The following is a 21,464-nucleotide window of genomic DNA, read 5'->3' on the forward strand; positions in this document are numbered from 1 at the left end:
TCATAGTTATTGGAGTGCTATGTATTTTTGGAGACATCTCATTACCCTGATTTCTCATCTTACATGTTTCTATGTTGAAATTTGCACAGATGCTAGGACTGATCTCTCTCCTATTATAATAAGGTCCATTTAGTGAGTTGCTTTCTCTTTACTGTGTGCCTGGGCTGGGTACATCTCAGTGTCAAATCACCCACTCAATGTTATCAAAGAGCTATGATCATTCCCTAGCCTGCTTTGTGAGGAGATAAGTATCTGCTGAAATCAGCCATGTCAGAAAGAACCATATACTAAGAAACCATAAAAATTTATTGTAAATATTCTCTAGTCCAAAAGTGGAAATAGAAGAGCTCTCTTTCTCAAAATAAAATTACTATTAAACAATATAGGACATGGAAATAAAAAAGGAAGGAAGAAGAAGCCAGAAAAGATCTGTAGGGGCATGTGGAGATAAGCATATAATGCAAGAAGAAAAAAAAGAGAGTCTAAAAACCAGCAAGAAGAAAAAAGATGGAAATAATAAATCCATTTAAACCACTAAAACACACTGGGCAAGACCTTAGTGCATGCCTGTAATCCCAGATACTTGGGAGGCTGAGGGAGGAGGATCACAAGTTTGATTCCAAATTAGGCAACTTAGCAAGACCCTTTTTCAAAACAAAACAACAACAACAACAACAACTGGCAGTATAGCTCAGTAGTAGTTTAATCCATAGTACTGGGAAACAAACAAACAAACAAACATAAAAATGAATTAGTATGCAATATCAAATAATGTGGGGAATCTATCAAATCAACAGAGAAGAAATTATCAGTAAAATAAAAAAAAAACACTAACAAAGAGCCTTAAATAATTCCTTGTTGAGGTACTGGTGATAGATGTCTTACGGGGTCTTCCAGATTTGGATTCTATCAGGTTTTTTGGAGGTGCAGTAATTACCCGGGCCTCCTTGGCTCATTTATAAAGTTGATTGGGTGTGGATGTAGCAAGTACACCAACTATCACTGTGCTTGGCTGGGGAGCTGTGTATTTAATTTTCCTTCTACCCTAGTTTGCCTTTCTGTAGAATCCATGTCTTGGCACTTAGCTGTTCAACAGAAAGTGATGGAAGAAATGTCCTGTTATGCATAAATTATGATATGTGATGTGAGACTTCTTTTGTTTATTTTTAATCTAGATGTTCCTGAACATTAAATTTAACAAAATAATGATAAAAAAATATTTCTAAAGCTCTCAATCTTGATGTGGATAACCAAGGCCTTTACCACATGCCCAACACTGAACATATGCTAAATGCACCATGAGACTTCAAACATGCTCCCTAACTTGAACAAACTTCCACTTTTTTTCCAAGTAATCAAGCTATATATGCTGAAATAATTAAGAAATAAAAAAAATATATAACAGGAGGAATTTGGGTTTGGATCTAACAGGGAACCAGGAAGTCATTATTCCCATTTTTTCACAACAAGAAAAATAGCCAAGGAAACAACTAAAACCTTGCCTAATATCCATTAAAATGGCTAAAATAGGAAACACTGACAGCACAAGTTCTGGTAAGAATGTGAGGCAATAGGAACTCTCAGTCATCACAGGTTGGAATACAAAATGGCACAACCATGTTGGAAGGTATCTGCAGTTTCTTAGAAAGCTAATCATAACCTTACCAAATGGCCCAACAGTGATGTTCCTTGGGGCCAGCTTCTGCAACTTAGTGAGACCCTGTCCCCTATCTGGGATTGCAGATAAACAAACAAATAGGAAAAAGACTGCCCAAGTACCAAAACAAAGAACAACACCGGTTGACTTCTACCTGATGGTGGACACATGCAGAAACGCTTGGGGGAACTCACATTCTTTGGCGGTCAGCCCCTGGTGATTCAGGCTCCTGCTTCCTGTTGCTTTTACCCTATTCTGAGCCAAGTATGAATTTGTTTTACATGGGAAGAAGAGACTGTTCACTACCATCACATCATGTAAGCCCCGATGTTCCAAATCAGTTTACTCAATGGTCATCATTTTGTGAGATGCTTACAAAAAACTTCCATCAAGTGGTCGCCAATGTACCTCCACATGAAAGGTGAGTGAATTCCGGCATAGAAAGATTTGACTTGTTCCTTAGTGACTAAACAGTGTTTTTAATCCAGGAGTTCTGCACTGGTCCTGGGCTTGCTTCCCCTGGGCTTGCTTCCCCTGTGCTTGGGAAGTGGTGCACGGTGCCACTGTCTCCTGCGCAGAGTCAGGAGGCTGAGCATCATTAAGTACTTTCTACTTGGCCACCGCTGGCCTCAGGATGGGTCCCAGGTACTTTGAGGACAGGGGCCGCACTGGCTCCTACCCCACCTGGCTGAGCCGGCACCCTTCAGTGGAAGGCACCCGACCTGTAGCGCTAGCTGAGGGGCCTGTGCGAGCCGGGGCGGGGTCTGTGCGAGCCGGGGCGGGGTCTGTGCGAGCCGGGGCGGGGTCTGTGCGAGCCGGGGCGGGGTCTGTGCGATCCGGGGCGGGGCCTGTGCGAGCCGGGGCGGGGCCTGGCGGGAGCCGGGGCGGGGCCTGGCGGGAGCCCCTTCCCGGCCCAGAATTGGCGGCGGCTGCTGCAGTGAGGCGCTGAGTTGGCGTCCTGCAGTCTGCGAAGACTACAGCAGTGAACTTCTCTGGTTTCCAAGGCTCCTTGCAGATGTCCCACAGTAGGTGACCAGAACATCCGACAGGGGCGTGGCAGGTGGGTGTGTGGCCCGTTTGAGCTCCTGCAGGTGGGCTGTGGGTGGTGGCACTGAACGCGCAGGAGTGGTCACCACTGCCGCTAGCAGCCAGTTTGGGTTGAGTTCAGCAGTGGCCTCAGCAGCTCTTCCGCAGCGTGGGAGAAAGACCCAGTTACTCTCCGCTGTAGTCGGCAAACCCCGGCAGCGGTTTCTGCTCACCAGCTGTGTTTTGCTAAGTTCCGCAAACTTCTGACCTTTGTCTTTGTGTGTGTTACCTGCAAGGCAAGGAGTGCCCGATCCTTACTAGGGACAAGTATGATGGTATCTGTAATTTATAGCTCTCTGCCCCTGTGTGGGCCTCCAAGCTTGTCCTCACTCCAGGGTCAGGGTCCGAGGGGAGTACCTGTGGGGTTCAGGCGTTCGTGTTTTTCTTTCCCTTACTTTCTGAAGGAGAAGAGAAATATGTGTCTCATATGTGAAAGGAATGTGTAATAAAATATATTTATTAGTTGCACTTTCTGTGGATAAGCTATATTTAAGTGAATAAAAGTTTCTTCTTTTTTTAAAAAAAAAATTGCATGACATTTAAAAAGAGGTTGGTAGATTCTGTCCCCAGCTTTATGTTATCTTTAAGTACAATTTGCCTAGCAGCTTGGTTTCTTCAAAAGATCAAAGGAGTGGAATCAGATGATCAGTTCCAAAGTTCTGACAAATTTGTGGTACTTTTAATCTTCAAAATGGTAACACGTTTTGACATAGAACCCATTTTTGAACTCGGTGTAGGGAGAGGGGTCTTGGAATTGAATCCAGGGACATAGCTACACATCCAACCATTACTCTTTATTTTGAGATAGGGTCTCCCTAAGTTGCCCAGGTTGGCCTCCAACTTTCCATCCTTCTGCCTCAACCTCATGAGTGGCTGGGATTTATAGGTATGCATCACCCAGCCCATCTCATCTTGAATTTTCTCTGTTCCTATTTGAAAGATTCAGATAAATGCATGATGATAAAATGTAGATTTTTGGCTTGTTTTGCCTTATGGAGTGAAAGGAGATATTTCAACATAAAATAATTTTAAAATGTTTCGAATGATCCTTGGAAACAATCTCAGTAAATCTTTAGGTTCACTTTCTGAGTGAAGGGGTTGCAAAGATTTTACCTGCTGGAAAACAGGGAGGAAAATGATATGTCTTTTCAGACAAATGAAATACTAATGGCTTTGGCCAGTTGTAAACAGGTTTATAGATACTGCAAATATATTTGCAGAAGTCAAGGAGGTGACTCTCAGTTGGAAAAGTTGAGGTTCCAAAAGGCTACTGTCCTCTGCACTCCAGGTGAAGTAGAAAGGGAGGGTGCCATGTGCTTCCTCACTTGCTTTGCTTGCTACAGTTGGTTTGTTTGCTACTCACCAGATGCTCATAGCACTCCTGCCTTCCCTGTCCTCCACTAGTCAGAGTTGTGACAATGCAAAATGTTTTCAGACTATGACATTTGCCACATGTCACACAGGGGTGAAACTGCCAGTGAGAACCAATAGGTTAACATGAGAACCAATAGGTTGACCTATTTCTAGAACATGACAGTAATCTGTAACATTCATTAAATATACTACTGTACTTAATTGAGACAATCTTTGAGAAAATTAAATGTTTTGAACTTCTAAACAGTGAGGAAACATTAAAGGAATACATTAGCTTTACTGTTTCTTAAATTTATTGTTTTTTAGTATCTTAAAACTTTCTTAAAGTTTTATGGAGCACAGGCTATGTGAATTTTATTTTTTAGCTCAGTCCAAATCCTGAGAATGAAAATAGAATTGTTGCCTGGCACACAACTATAATCCCAGTGTCTCAGGAGGCTGAGGCAGGAGATCTGTAGTTCAAAGCCAGCTTCAGCAAAAGTGGGGCGCTAAGCAACTCAGTGAGATCCTGTCTGTAAATAAAAATACAAAATAGGGTTGGGGATGTGGCTCAGTGTTAAGCGCCCTTGAGTTCAATCCCCAGTAACCCCCCAAAAGAAATAAAACTGAATTGTTAAATATTCATTTAGATGTTCCATTTTTCAGTGGGTCTTTGCTTATGTTTATCTTACATTGGTTCAATTTTATAATGGTATTATTGGTCTACTTCTGTGGATTTGTATATACTATTACTATCTGCAGTGATTATAGAAAAAATTGACCATAAGTAGTGTTCACAGCAGGGTCATAATTGAGGCTGACTGTGTGGGTTGTGGTTGATGCTGATTATCTCTTTGTAACTTTTGAGTAAATGTAATTGATGTATCTGCTTTGTGACTTGATTTTTAGGGAATTATTATAATAATTTGATTTTTTCATGTACATTCTTAGAAAGCAAAAATGATTCTTAAGAGTATTATAAGTGATCCGTGTTTACTATTGTTTCAGACACTGAACTCTTATTGCTGAACTGTTTTGGTTGAATTCAAATGAGTCTGGATAGATTCTTAGTTTTTGGAAAAGATCTGTTTTCAAGAAACAAAAAAGAAAAAGAAAGAAAAATAAAGCCTGCATGAAAAGTGAATATTACTAGTGTACATTTATATATCTATAAAAGAGCATGCATAGTGTAATATAGATCAGGATAAACAATTTCTGAGTCTCTTGTTGGGCCACCCTCCAAATACTTTATATCTGAATGTGTCAAGCTTGTCTCCATGCTTTATTTCTTACCTATGTTTCCTCTAAATGAAGGGAGGTGTCATTTCAGATTCTACAATCCTAGGATCACTAATTTATTCCTCAAACCCTAAACATGGTGTTGATTAATAGAGGAAGAAAGTGACATACAAAATTTAAGTTTCTCCTTTGAGGTTATCATAGCTGGTCACTGGACTGATTCCTTGGTCAAGATGTTCCTAGAAAACACTTTCCTACTTTACTAGATGTAAATAAGAGAGCATTCATAGGCAATAGAGAGTTACACATTTTAAAGAGTAGTCCAGATCTTATGCAAGTGAGATTTGGAGACAAGTTGAAGCTTAAATTCTGACTGCTTGACTTATCTAAAGTAGATAATGAAATGTTTTTAGAAATAACAGAATAGCAGCAATCTTTAGAGGTCATGGTCTGTTGTACTAATATTTGTTTCAACTCTTATTTGTCTTAGGTTTGATAAATAAATAGTTTCCAAGTAGCAGGTAGGGAATTGGTGTTTGTCTAGTAAACTCGGCATCAAAAAAAAAAAAAAAAAGTAAAGAAAAAGAAAAAAATTAATCTTGTATAAGTTTGGACATGTTTACTTGTGATTTCCTGAGCTTATCATTTATGAAAGTATTTTTTTTAATATAACCAAGATAGTGTGTTTGGATTTTGATGCTTTAGGGGAAATATCCCAGGATGGTATTTTTGGTAGTTAAAGGTGAATGAGAAGAGGGTTCCTGAAAAAGCTAAATTGTGTCATGCTTGGAGGACTCTGGAAACAGTGTGGTTCATAGGTCCATGCTGTCCTGCTCTATCATGTTCTTAAATTATTTATTTAGTATCATTCAACCTATAAAACTTCCTGTTTCCCATATTTATGTAGCAAGTTAATATAGAAAAGCTAGTTTATTCCCACTAAGTTTTTTTTTTTCATGTCACTGAAGCTTTATATTCCCTCCTAGTTTTACTCCATTCAATTGTCTTATTGATTGCAGACTCATAAGTGGCTCAGATTTATCTTTTACAATATGTATGCCAACCTACTTGCAGCTCAGGTGTAAACCTTAACATGGCACATGGAAATAAGATCATTAGCCCAGAAATCTGTGTTGCTGGGGATTAAACACATTCTAATCTCTAGGAGTTTGGATCCTGCATGTCCTTTGCTGTCTTGCCTCTGGTGCTTGGGTACTATGGGAGGTTTTGGGGGTAGCAATTCTTAGATTATTTTAGGAGCACTGAATACCAAGTTGTTTTAAAATGGCTTCTTTAAGGGTTCTTACTTGGCGTTGCTTTATTTTTCCTCTGATTTCTTTGGCTCACTTAAAGTTCTTTCACTTTATCCAAGTCTTCAGTGAGACGTTATTTAACTGTAAGGTGGAAAGCCTTAGTTCCCAAAGAATATTAAAACTTGACTTAATGCAGTAGTCATAAATTTTAAGTAAATCTTAAACTTACATTTATCTAAAAAGGTAGGAAGGCAATTTGAAGCAGCAGTTTCCTTAAACATAATTCCCCTTAATTCCTTGTTTTTGTACTGATGTATTTTTTTAGACTACCTTAAGGACAATCATGACTTTCCATATCTGTGCCAAAGTACCCTAAAAATAAAGCAATAATATATTCAGCAAAAATGGCTTAAATGAGCCACTGAATTTTCAGAGGATTGTTGAAAAGTGTAACTCATTTTCTTTTTATTATTTCTGCTTTTCTTCTTTGAAATTTTCCCAAATAGCACTTCACTACAATGAAAAATAATATGGTGGTAGTAAGATTTTGTAAACTTGTTTTCTTTCTGTGAGGTGAAAATTTTGCTTTATTTTTATGCCTACCCCATCTTTGCAGTAGATTATCATTTCTGATTAAACAGGAACCAAATTTTTGCTCTGTATACAAGTATTTAAGGCACCAGGAAGCTCAAAATTTAATAGTTTATTCATTAAGGAATATCTATCTATCTATCTATCTATCTATCTATCTATCTATCTCTCTATATATATGATTCATTTTATATGTATTTATATATATGGCACATATATATGAAGTCATGTAGACCCTGACACTAAATCCCGGTATTATCTCTTACAGTGGGTTTAGAAGTTTTGCTTATCTGCTACAGAACTTTTTCTTTCTCTCAAATACAGATCATATGTACCTCATAGGGTTCCTATGAAGATCAGGTCAGTGGGATTAATACAGTGCCTGGTACATTACTAATCACTGCTGCAAGATCTCGCCTGTTCTGCCCTCCTCCTCACCCCAATCCCCATCTCCTCTTCTCTGATTTCACTTCCCACTGTTGGTTCCCTTCTCAGGCCCTGCTGGCCTCCAGGTCTATCACAGCACACTCCTACCTCCTGGCCTTTGCTTGTATTGGTCTCTGTTCTTTCCCCAGATATCCTCACAGCTGGCTTCCTCTGTTTATTCATCACTGTATCAGAGAAGTCTTTTCTGACATCCCATTTAAAGCATTCTCCTCCTTATACTACATTATTTTCTTAGTGCTATTTAACACATATTTAGTGATTTATTTTACAGAATGTGAAAGACAACAAATTTCCAGCAAACTTGGATTTTAAATTTTTTCACTCTTCTGTATCATCCCCGGAACATCATTTGGCATACAGTAGCCTCAGAACTTTTTAATGAATTACAATTCACATTTTCAGGAAAGACCAAACCCAACATTTGAAGAGAGTAGTTGTATCCCTTAAGTAGTCACCACCTAACCAAGACAACCAATTACATGAAGAGGACACGTGTTCACCTTGCTAGTTAGTACGTAGTAGGTTATCTTGGGCATATCAACAGGAATTTATATTATTTATCAAGAAGTTGAGTAGCATTACGTTATTTTTTAACAATAAATTAGGCTAAAATTGGAGACTAACTGAATTTGATGAAGTACAATGAAGTTTTTTTCTTCTTAATTCTCTTCTAGAATTCTTGTGCATGCTTTATGTTTTAACAGGAAAAACATCAACAAAATTTGATTGCCTGTTTAATTTTTCAGCTATTTGTAAAAATTGTTGAGTTTATATGAACTGGTATGAGAACAGAGTGAAGTTCAGGGCAGGCAAGAAGAAGTTTGGGAACAAGGTGGGACCCAGTGGTTTAGATTTAACTTGCAGGACTTTGGAAGGCCCCAACAGGATTTTAAGCACAATGAAATTGTACTTCTGACAACATTATGAACAGCTTACTGGGAGAGCTATTTAAGAAGATAGTACAAAATTGCTCTGTAGGGAAGATGAAGGCTGAATGATTTAATCACAACATACTGAATAGTGACTTCTGCATGTATAAGGAAGCTTTCTACTCTACAGGAATTTATAGTTCTACCACCCAAAGTAACATGTGAAGACATTTTATAATTAACCTAAATTTTGTAATTTGGAATCAGATTTCAAGATAGAAAGGCATGTAGCTCTACATTTTACATGCTTGATGAAATTGAAGCTCAGAGGTGACCTGACCTGTTCTAGGGAACAGAACTGGTTAATGACAGCTACTTGTCTTTACATTAGTGGAATATGTAATTCATTTTTATTCAATTATAAGCTGAAGGATTTAATAATAAGCAATAGCCATTTTATTTATTGAAATAAGCATATTTGTAAAACTACTTAGTGGATTATATTATGAGAAGTAATAGTTAATACACAATTGTTTTGGAATTTTATTTTCTTCTACTCTGACCCAGAATCTAGTTCCAGCTGTGACTGTGAGCAAATAAACTGGAGTCTCTAGGTCTCCATTCTAAATTTAAACAATAGAGATTGAATTTTTATGTCTTTTCAGATTTGTGTAGTAGTGGATAACTTATGCTATAGCCAGAAAAATTAAAATATATATCAAGCTAAACTTTTTTTCTACGGTACATTATCTAGCCCTTTATTTAAAATAGTCATGTATATATGCATAGAAATTTATACTGGCTGGTTACAAACATGAAATAGTAAATTAGGCACTGTGGGTATATTTGTTTTTCCTCGCCTTTTAAAATAATGTATTTCCCCTTAGGAAATATGAATGTCTGTGTGTAACAATTGAGTGCTTATAATACATTCCAGTCTGATGATGTTGGGCATAAGCAAAAACTTTCCCAAGTAACCAGATAGGGCTTGGTCAAACTTTTGTTTTATGACATTCACAGATATTATGTTAGAGACATCTGTTAATCTACTGTTTAAGTTAGCTTTTTTTGCTGCTATGACTAAAGGACCCAGCCAGAACAACTGTAAAGGAAGAAAGGCTTATTTAGGAGCTGGTGGTTTCAGAGGTCTTAGTCCTTAGAAGGCTGGCTCCATTCCTCAGGGCTGAAGGTAAGGCAGAACATCATGGTGGAAGAGTGTGGCGGAGGGAAGCAGCTCATATGATCAGAGGCAGAAGGAGACTCCATTCGCCAGATACAAAATATATACCCCCAAGTATCTGCAATTCCCACCTCTTGTAGTTATACCCTACCACTTCAATTACCACTCAGTTAATCCTGATAAGAGGATTAATTCTTCAATTGGGTTAAGACTCTTACAACCCAATCATTTCTCTGCTGAACATTCTTGCATTGTCTCACAGGTGAGCTTTGGGGGACACCTCACATGCAAACCATAACAACTGCGTATCTTAAATTTATAATGGGAGTGCAGAACTCAGACAAGATCTTACTGAAGACCACATATTTCTTTTGGGGGAAACAGAAAATAATTAATTTCAACATCAACCAAAATAAGCTGGATGTGGATGAGTATCAATCTATTATATCACTAAATATGCAGTGTTCAGATTTTCTATTTATCTTAAGTGATTTTTTGTAGTGTTTTAAAAACAATAAGAGAACAAATAAAGTCAATAACTCACCATTAGTAAATGTGCTTCACTTTTTTTTTTTTCCAGTTCTGAAGATCAAATCCAGGGCATTGTGTTTGCTAGACAAGCACACTGCCACATCCACAGCCATTCAATTTCTTTTAATGTGTAGTGTTGGACTTTTTTCTTTAAACCATTTTCATTTTGTGATTATTACATAAACTCCATTGGTTTTCCTTATTCTTGAGTTTCACATGACCTGAATTTTGCCTAATGCAAGCCCTTTTATCATGTATTTCTCTTATTTTTTTAATAAGTTGATTATTTTAGCTAAAAGCTTTAACAACTTTTTAACCAATTTAATGATTATTTTAGATCTGTTGTACTCATGATAATCTGGAAGATAGACAATTATACAGTTCATCAATTTTTTAAAAGTAAATTAATACAATAATTTACTCCTTCCTTCTTTACTTCTTTCCTTTCTTCCTACTAAGAATTGAACCAGGAGGCACTTATCACTACATTCCCAGCCCTTTTGATCTTTTTCTTTTTTGAGATAGGTTTGTCTTGAACTTGTGATCCTCCTGCCTCAGTCTCCCAAGTCACTGGGATTACAGATGCACACCACTGTACCTGACTAGTCTATTTTCTTAATGAAACAGAAAATGTGTTATAAGGCTGTGATAGAATTATGGAGCTGCCTTTTGCATAGTATAGGACCTATTTTGTCTCATCTTTCCAAATGTGGAACATCTATATTTTAAAATGGTATATAATATATAGTTATGTAGTATATACTATAAATTATGTAATACAATTATACTATAATACAAAGATTATAATTTTAAATGTAATAATAAATATGTGTTAGGTTTTTTTTGTTGTTGTTGTTGTTGTGAACAAAATACCTGACAAGATCAACATACAGAGGAAAGGTTTATTTAGGGCTCTCAATTTCAGAGGTTCAGACCATGGCTGGCTGACTCCATCACTCTAGTCCTAAATGAGGCAAGACATCATGTCAAAAGAATATGGCAGAGGAGAGCTCCTGAGATCACAGCAGCCAAGAAAACAGAGAGCAAGACGCCAAAATATAAGTCCTAAAGCCCACCTCCAGTGACTTCTTTTCTCCAGCCAGCTCCACCTGCAGTAATCTCCTGCATAATTCATTTATATTTAATCCACTGATTAATGCAATCATTATTATTTCTAATCATTTCACTTTGGAATATTCTTATATTAATACAGGAGCTCTTGGAGGACACTTCAATCCAAATAGTAATAAGATATAATACATAGATTATGACTTTCAGCCTATTTTAATGCATCTGCATCAATTTTATTGACATATCCCCAGAATTAAAACTTGGGACTTAATGGGTTAGCAGTGAAATAGAAGAAATTAGACTCTTTATGATTTATTTTTGAGGACATTTTTCAGAAACAAGATTAATGGAATATTGATGATATATGAATGACCCACATATGTGGGTCACTATCACACAATAATCATTATAGTGCAATAATTGAACAGCATGATTATTTGGCAAATAAAACTAATACCTTTCCTTCAAACAAAGATGGATCTGCTTATTTATATTTATGTTCCTAAAAGATTCAACATTCTTATACACAAAACTATGAAAAATATTCTACTAAAACCATAGTTATATGAGCTTTTAAGAAAACTTGATCATATTTATTGAAAGCATTTCTGAAAAATTTAAATTAGACATCCAGTATTACCCTGAGTATCTTGGGCAACCAACCCTCTTGTATTTATTAGTATGTCAATCACTTTGCTATGCATCTGCATTCATTCATCTATAATGTCTTTTAGTGAAATATTCCCTACTCATATAAAGTTACTATAAGTCTTGTCACTCTCCAACTTGGTAAACCAGGGCTGAATGTCTTATGCGAGGGCAGCTCACCTATAGGCTGACACTAACTTGTAATTTAAAATGTTTGTAGCTTACATCTGCAGAAACTCTGTGCAATTGGGCATAAAATATGAATTTTTTAATTCAAAATAATTCAAATCAACAAACTTTCATTTTGTGATAATTTGGTACAATATAGCATGCAGATCAATTAAACATAATTCCTCTCATCCAGTCCTTCATAATTTTCTATTTTAACATCTTACATATGTGAATTTTTGTTACTGAGTTAATAATGATTATAAATCACTTATTCCACATATGGCTGTAATCTGTTTCTGAGTTTGAGATGGAATATTTGCATTCTAGAGGCCAAAGTGAAAGTCACTGTTTGATTCACTTTTTAATTTAGGGCAAAAATTCTGTCTGCCGATGGTTCTTTAAACATTCAGTCTTGAACTTTGGCCTTGACATGTTTTCCACTTATGCTGTTCTATATACATCAGAATTTATGGAACCTTTGACATACTGTCTGCAAATTACCATAGAGATTATAGTTAGTTTGTTAACATCCACATAGCTCTTCAGTGCTCTGGTCATATTGTTGACATTTATCCCCTTTTACTTTGTGATATGCTTCAAAATGTATAACAGATATCTAGTGCTCAAGTGTTTATCTTGACTGTTTAGATACATCATCTAGTAATACTTACATATTTAATTGTCTATACATAGTTTTGATAATTGTTGTATAGAAATATTTAGAGAAGTTTCTGAGAAGTCTTTTTAATCAGGTAACTTTTAAATCAGCATGTATATCATGATTTCTAAATCCAACAAGTTCACTTCAACCTTATCTTAATGTATTGCTTCCAATACGCTAAAGGGTAAGTGAATTCCAATTTAAGCTTGCTTCTTCTTAAATATCTTTAATATTAAAAATTGCATATTCCTCATTCCGATTAGCCTATGTTTCAAATGCTAATTCCATGAGAGGATTTGTTCTTTGTATTCCATGAGAGGAAGAAATGTAGAGAAAAGATGAAACTAGCAAAAGTGATTCTTAACACTTTCAAAAAAGAAAAAAAAAAACTGGTAAAATTGTATGAATATCACATCAAGTGATCCAAGAGTGACATGGAAAGAATACAAAATCCTCCTTAGCATTTTAACTTACTATATTTCCAAAAAAATTAAATATGTTAAAATGGAGTTTCATCAACAGAATAAGGATAACACAAAATCGATTATGAAATATTGATGTTTGCAACATCAGCATTTATGATAGTCCTGAACATATTACACAAGTTATAAGTATTCAGGAATTAATCCAGAAATTTAAATGTTAAAATAACCTTTTTCTAATAGAATCACCTCATTGCAAAGGCATTAATTTGAACTAAAATTGCAGTAAATTCAAAACTGCATATATATATATATATCATAGCATGCTATTTCAACATTTGTTCTCATTTGTTTAATTTTTTTCCTTTGTGTTTCTAAGTTGCTATGATTTTTGATAGTTTTAATTTAAAAGAATACTATCAAGTTCTATGATGAAACTTTGTTCATGATTCTGTGCATATATGTATGTTTACTTGAATCTCAAATGTAAAAGTGTTTAAAATTCCTCTCTGAGTTCATCATTATAATTATTAACACAGAACAAATTATACAATTTATAGACTGCCATTTGTTCTAAGAAGAAACGACCTTTGAAGTCAACCAGTCAAGTTTAGGTAATTAATTGATGACTTCAAAATACTCAGAACTATGATATTATCATGTTATTAAGATTATGTGATACTTCTCAGGGTACAAAATGTAAATTAAGTGGAGGAATTAAGACATTATACTTTTAGAGAAGCTTGCAGGCTAGGAAAAAAGAAAAATAAAATCATATTTGAATACATAAAGTAAATATCTCTTAATGGAAGCTCATTTTTTCTGAATTTCCTTAATGTTTATGGAAAATTGCTCATTTCTACATTAATGTAAATTAGAATGCAGTTAATTTCAGGTCATTTAATGAAGTCTCACTTAGATAAGTATATCTGTTTTTCACACCATCTAACAGAGTAACACCACTTACCTGAGTTTTCAGTCAGTGGAGTTGTTAAGCAATCTTTTGTAAATTGGAATACTTCAATAGTACTTTACAGGTTCTTTTTATGCTAATGAGGCACTTGAGAAGCACTTTGAGTGTATCTAGAATTCCCTTGACTGTGTCAATCAAACTTGGAAAATGGTTTGCTAAATCACTCTTGTTCATGCTCTTTTTAAAAGAAAGCACTGTCCTGTCACTATCTTAATTCATAAATATAATAATAATTATAATAATCATTTAACATGTATGGAAGACATTTCTTTAAATAGACTGGGGCCTTCTAAATCATATTATCTAAAACCAAAACTTAAATAAAATTATAAGATTTTTCTTTTCTTTTGCCTTTAAAGAATGTATGAAAAGATGATTTCAATTAATTATATTTCATGTTATATCATATTCAATGTGATAATTCATTTAATCTAATGTGAAACAGAACACTGTGTTTTAACTCTATTAAAAAGCCAAATATTTGAAATTTTCTCAACTGCTTTTGTTATGCTCGAATTTGGGACCCCCACAAGACCACCAGAGACCAAGATCAATGTAAGCAGCAAAGAGGTGTTTATTGCCAGCTAGCTAGCTCCTCCTCACGCACACAGCAACTGGTAACACTGAGAGGCTCCTAGCCCAGGGTTTGCAGCAGTTTTATACACTCTTTGGGGATGGCAGGGACTTCACATACATCATAGCATCTCTTAGCAAATCATCACACAGCGAGGGAAAATCATAAAACAACTCTAAGACATGATTAGCACATTCACTGGTGGGAACAAGCTGGGTAAGGGTGATTGGTTAGTACAAGAGGGGGATTCATTTGAACTAATTGGTTTAAGCCATGAGGGGAGTACATGCTGACTTACATGGTTTCCCAACATGTTATCAACCACCATAAACTATTGGGAGAGTCATCTGGAATCCCAGGTATTTTCCCTGTCTCATGCTAGGGGGTTGCTATGGGTCCCCACCTAGCCTGACTGAGTCAGGGACACCTGGCTCAGCAGATCTCTCCAGTTATCTTCAGATAAACAACTCAGCAGGGTGGGTAATGTCTAGGAGTGCTCTGTGGGTCTTTCCATGGACAAGGGTCATGCCCCCTTCCTTGGACAGGCTTTGCTCTGAGGCAGAGGCTGGTTTTTCACTTTATATTCAATAATAAATTTTTATATAATTATGATCTCACAGATAACTCTTATACTTTTCTCTCAAATCACTGAAATCACAGATGGAAGAAATAAAGTTGCCAGAAATCAAATGACTTTCCCAAGGTCTGTAGCTAAGATTTGAGATAGATCTCTGGGTCACTAGTCCACAGATATTAATTGGATTTAATGCTTTCAAAACCTCACTGAGAATCCATACTAATAAATACCGATGTTATAACATATCTTGGCCTCCCACACCCAGAACATACAGGCAAACTCAGGTACATTTGTATCCATATCATTCTATTAATTAATTAATTAATTTTTTTTTTGTGTGTGTGTGTTTGTGTGTGCATTTTCTTGTTATATTGAAAAGTTCCTTTTCTTACAGCTGTCCACTGTAACCTATAGTATTGGAGAATTAAAATTAAGAGATGTTTAATAATGACAAGTAAGAACTGGAGTTTCTGTGGGGTGAGGTTTTCAGAGAAGAAGTTACTTTTCTAACTAAAATGCAACTCCAAAAATGTAGGCAGGGGAGGAAAATGAGTCAATTGTGAAGTATCTACAGGTGCATTAAGTGAAGATTTTAATGAAGTTTCAAGCTGTAACTGTGGAGCAAAAAATAAAAATTAAAAACAAAGCCATAGGGCTGGGGTTGTGACTCAGTGGTAGAGCACCGGACTAGCATGTGTGAAGCACTAGGTTTGATCCTCAGCACCATGTAAAAATAAAATAAAGGTATTGTGTCTACCTACAACTAAAATTATGTATTAAAAAATAAAACACAAAAACAAGGCTTAACCTGTAACTTAGTCATATGGAGGTAACAATCAAGTAGTCTTTGTGTGTTTAGGAAAAAATGAAGAATTTGCAGGGCTTAGAAGTGTAGGTCAGAACACCTCCTACCCATCACTCCTGCTGCAAGCCCTTCCCACCACAGAAAATTGGATCTGAGGTGGACATTACCTCAACCCCCAAGTTTGCTTCACTTCAGATTTAGTATCCTGCATGCTTCTGGCATCTGATTGGTGAAACTAGTTCCTACACATGCTCCCTAGTACCCAGGCAAGTGGCTGGAAGCACTAAATGTAAATTGTCCCAAGGACCAAGGGCGATCTAATATAGGATTTCATATACGTAGGAAAAGTGTTTGGATATAAAAAAGAAAAAAAATATGTTATTGCTATGCAGGGTTTATTATTCTAAATTCTTAAACTTTTTAAAAAATATTAAAGAATCTCCCTCTACATATATGAATAGGGAGGACTCCCTTAATTCATATGTTCAGCGAAAACAAGAAACATCTTTTGCACATCATTGATTTGGGTAAGATATTTTCTTTTTTCTGGGCACAAAACACACTGTTAGACTACAAGAAATATAAAAGTGCAGTCACATACAGGTATAACAATAACACTGATTTATAATATTGGAAAAACGTATCTAGCTGATATTTGTAATGAAGTATTAAGTATATTTCTTTATGTAGACAATGTCTAGCTTACTTGAATTACTGAACTGAAATAACATTAAAATTCATTTGGTACCCTCTCCAAGACTCCTCTGGTAAATATTGTCAGATGTATCAAATGACATTGTAGAAATTTGAATCATGGGTATTTCTCTCTTTTTCCTCATAAATAACTTTTGAAATGCCTCCTAATACCTAGAATATTTTGCTGCAGGTTTAAGCCACAATCTTTTAAAATTTGGATTAGATTGGTTTTCACTCATGAGCCCAAGCCTAACTGTATTCCAGTTCCCATATCTTTCTCTACAAAAACAGCAAAAGTTCTCTGGAATCATAGCAGAAATAATTGCCATCAATGATTGAACAAGGGAATGAGGAAATGTTGGGGTGTTAGGAAGTTGCATCCTTAATAAGAATGGGAACCTGTAAGGGTCCGGCAGAGCATCGGAGAAAGAGACCACACAAGAGACTGGCTCCATGCAATTGGCAAAAAGGGATTTATTGGGGATCCATTCCAGCACACTGGGGCTCCGTGCTCACTCAAGAAGGGAGAGCAGCCCAGAGCCCAGAGCAGAGGTCAAGCAGAGCTTAAGTACACTTTCTGGAGAGGGCGGTGGGCTTTGCATACATCAGAACAAATCATCATGAGGCGCGGAAAAATTGAACAACAACTCTGAGACGTGATTAGCACATTCATTGGCGGGAACAGGTCGGGCGGGGGTGATTGGTCATTCCTAAGCGGGTTACACATTCAAACTGATTGGTTTGGGCCCTGTGACAAACTGCACAGGGCCCTAGGCTAAATGGCCAGTAGGGCATTGTTTTAACTATCTCAGGAATTTCAGGTTCTGGGTGTAACAGAAGAACTTAATAAAACCTAATCTTTTACATTCAAGCTTTCCAGCTTAGAAACTTTACCCTTTCAAACCTAAGAAATGAGGGAGAAGAAATCTCAATTGAGCTGTCTTTCCATTATGGTAATGTTATGGAGCAGCATGGTTCCTCCTGAAAGAAGATAAAGGATAGCTGTGGATTTTTAAGTTGCCTTACCAACTCTTGTTTCTAGAACATCTCAGTAGCTAAATGTCTAAGAAGGTGTGGTCAACATTATCATCTAGTACTTGATAAATCCTTTGAACTATGTTTTTTGATAGCAATATCTCAAGCTTTTATTTGGCTTCCCCATCTCCTGACAATATTGCAATATCTTTTTTTCCTCTACTATCTGTCTGGGTCTGATAACTCTATGTCAGTCTTCATGGTAAGAATTTAAGGATCTTGACAGAGTCTCACTAAAACAATGGCTGAGATTAGCTAAAAGCTACCCTTTTAAATGCTAATTTTCATTGTAGTAGGACTTTTTAAATATACTAAATAGATATTTTAACAACAAAAAAATCAACAAAATGAAGAAGGAACCATGCAATACCCAAGCATCCTTAATTAATAGAGTTTCAAGATGCTTTATGGTTGAGTATATATATCTTGGCATCCTTGCAAGTCTGTCTGCACTTTTCCTCAGTAGCCAGGAAGAAAGTGTGGTTTCTGTAAACTACACAGCTCTGCAGCTTATTTCTGAATCAGTTCTCGAGTCCTTTTCTTCCTCTTCATAACATGATATACCCAATGAATACAGATATATGTGCAAATATACAATTAAAATAAACAAAAAAATAAAACTTTTTTAGTGATACAATGAAGAAACTAGACCCAAGTTTCTTGACATTGGTTCCTGACTACTTAGATCCGGGTATAGGAAACTAAGCAAAGTTACTGAGCATTTAAAAAAAAAAAAAAAAAAAGAAGCTAGTAAAGTCAAAGTAAATTGTATAGTCCATGAACCCATAGCTATGACATTATATATGTGTGTGTTTGTGTGTGTGTGTGTGCTCTATATTGTACCTGGGAATTGAATTCAGGGGCACTCAATCCCTGAGCCAGGGCCCCAGCCCTATTTTGTAATTTATTTAGATTCAGGGTCTCACCGAATTGTTTAGCACTTTGCTTTTTCTGAGGCTGGTTTTGAACTTGAGATCCTCCTATCTCAGCCTCCCAAGCCAGTGGGATTACAGGCATGTGCCACCATGGCCTGGGAGATTACATCTTAATGCCCAGCAACTAATTTTCTCTAGTCTGATAACATTTCTCTTTCAAGCAGCTAAATTTCTAATGGAGTGATTGATCTTCCTCATTATAGATGAATCAAGAGGGTGTGAGTTAAACAACAACAACAATACTCTCTCTGTGCAATACACAGGGACTGTCATTTACAATGCAATTTAAAAGATGTGTTCTGTATTTTGCAAACAATGTTATTAGGGTGTAAATAAATGCAACATATTTTTTAAATTCAAAATTATAATTCTGCAGTCTCAGTTTCATCTCTGAATCCTCTAGCCTCATTATTATCTCAACACACAAGTTAATCATAAAATCTGAGGTTTAATTGGGTTATTGGTAAATTTTGTAATGATGAAATCTGAGAGCTTACTACATTTACAGTGGTGAGAGCAAATCCCTTAAAGCTCAGTGACTTCATATTCTTAGGAATTTTATTACTATAATCTTTGTAAGACTAATGTTAATTTCATTCTCAAGTAAGTTCACGATCTTCTCTGTAATTTGCTCTTTGTGAGACATACAAATCTCTAATTTTGTCTGAGGGCTTTCCTGTCTTTGTGCTGATATTAGGTAGCCTTGGCTAGGGAAGTGGAGCTTTCTTCCATGTGGCTTCTTAACCACTGGGGGCTAGCTTCAACATTTTTCCTTGGCAGTGGCAGATTCTAAGAGAACAAGAGAAATGCTCCAGGACTCTCAAGGTCTAAGCTTAAACTGTCAAATGGTGTTTTCATGGAGAGACTGGATATACCACAGACAAGAATCAGACTACAATGAAAATAAAACTATGACCTACAATCTGCAGTAATCATCCCAGAAGTCCAGCTACTATTTCCAGTGAAACAGCCCAGGAAGACAAACAATAATGCCTTAATGTCAGCCCAGAATAGCCAGGGCTTTATTAATAATCAAGAACTTCTTTGATTATTGTTCTCACTTTCAGTTTTGAACCAACCAGAGACAGTCAAATGTGTACTCCTAACCCTTCGTGGAGGATGTTCTGTTTTAAGTAGCCTTTATGCAGTTCTCTGAACCCAGCAGTCTCCATCAGAACATAACTGAAGTCTTCCCTTTTTCCGTGATAAAGCTTTCCCATATTCTTTGCTTATTCTCATTTGGATGCACTGTTTTGACCATACCACTCTGTTCTCTTGGCCAAAAGTAGTCATAAATCTAGTTAGATTCAAAGAGTGAGGGAGGATGTTCTACTCCTCACATGAGGAGCTGCAAGGTTACCTTTTAGAGAAGAGAGCGTGGATACGGTGGGGGATATTTTGCAATCAATCTACCACAACTACCTCTATGGGTAAAAAACTTTCCTGTAAGTAATATTGAAACCTTTTTTGTTTTGTTTTGTTTTGAGGTGCTGGGGATTGAACCCAGGGCCTTGCACATACCCTAACATTGAAATATTTGTGTTTATTTTCTAGAGCCTCCAATTAAAGAAAGGTGAAAGTAATTAATTGCCTGTAATCTTTAATAATTTCAAATTAAGGAATCAATACATTTTAGATATTGTTTCTTTTCCTAACCAAGTCCTTTCAGTATATTTTTTATTAATTTTGAGAAAATAACGATTGCAAAACACATTCCTACTGGGTGAGTGTGAAGCAGTGAAGGACATATACGATAAAACAATGCCAAGATATTGTCAGTTCCTACTTAGAGACTTTGCATCAATCAACCTTCATTTCATGGACTCTTAACCCATTCCCTAATAGATTGCCCTTTTTTGTTTGTAACAGGTTTTCATGCCATTGAACTGACAGCATCTTATAATGAACTTTGATTCTGAGCTTTGAAAAAATAAAATAAAAATGAAAGCCTTCAGTGAGCAATCTTTTTAGCGGGTGACATATAGCATTTACCGCCAGAATTAAGGAGACAGTTTTCTAACTGATTTGAAAAGCTATGAGAAAGAATATATCTGCAGAAACAGCACATCTGCACAATTTTTTCCTTAATTGTCTATGTACAGTTAAGCTTCGGTAAAATAACTGTGAATCTTTCAAAATTTTATGCCTCAGTGGAGATGTTAGTCTACTTTTGTCTAACAAACTGAGGTGCTCTTTGCCTAAACTCATCAGATAATTTTGTTTATGTATAGGTGTACTAGCTTCACAACAGTCTCAGAATTTCTGTTAATTTGGCTTGAAGAATAATTAACATAAAATATTTATGTGTACTGTGTTATACTCTAGGGGAAGATCAGAACAGAAATATAGAATTAGGAACATAAAATTTCTGGAGTTATCTAAATAATCAGATACTTTTTTGTTGTATACTCTGAAAAAGTAGTTTAGCATGATGGAAAATCAGTTACCTCAATCATTTATCAGTTTGTAATGTAAATTTCCCTTTGACATGTCCTGTGAAAATGTAACATAATAATCGTTAAAAAAATACTATGTCAATTTTGAACTATTTTGTTTATGTGTCAAGTGAAATATAATATGTTGATTTCAAGAAAAATAGAATATTGTCATGCATTGTTAACAGAGACCTCTTCTGAAGAATGAGTCCTTAGATTTCTTTGTCTTCATGACAACATGGAGTATGTATCCAA

At 36.1% G+C, this 21,464-nt stretch overlaps 1 long non-coding RNA gene across 1 annotated transcript in view; it reads left to right on the top strand.

Annotated features, from left to right (window-relative positions):
* Nucleotides 1-2,546: 2,546 nt before the first annotated feature.
* The window catches only part of LOC144378434 (uncharacterized), a 192,098-nt gene continuing 173,180 nt past the window's right edge, over nt 2,547-21,464 (top strand). Inside the window, exon 1 of the long non-coding RNA XR_013440083.1 lies at nt 2,547-2,717. This is a non-coding gene — a long non-coding RNA (uncharacterized LOC144378434). The remainder of the gene's footprint in view (nt 2,718-21,464) is intronic.

This window comes from Ictidomys tridecemlineatus, chromosome 6 (genome assembly GCF_052094955.1).
Source record: "Ictidomys tridecemlineatus isolate mIctTri1 chromosome 6, mIctTri1.hap1, whole genome shotgun sequence".
Taxonomy (NCBI): domain Eukaryota; kingdom Metazoa; phylum Chordata; class Mammalia; order Rodentia; family Sciuridae; genus Ictidomys; species Ictidomys tridecemlineatus.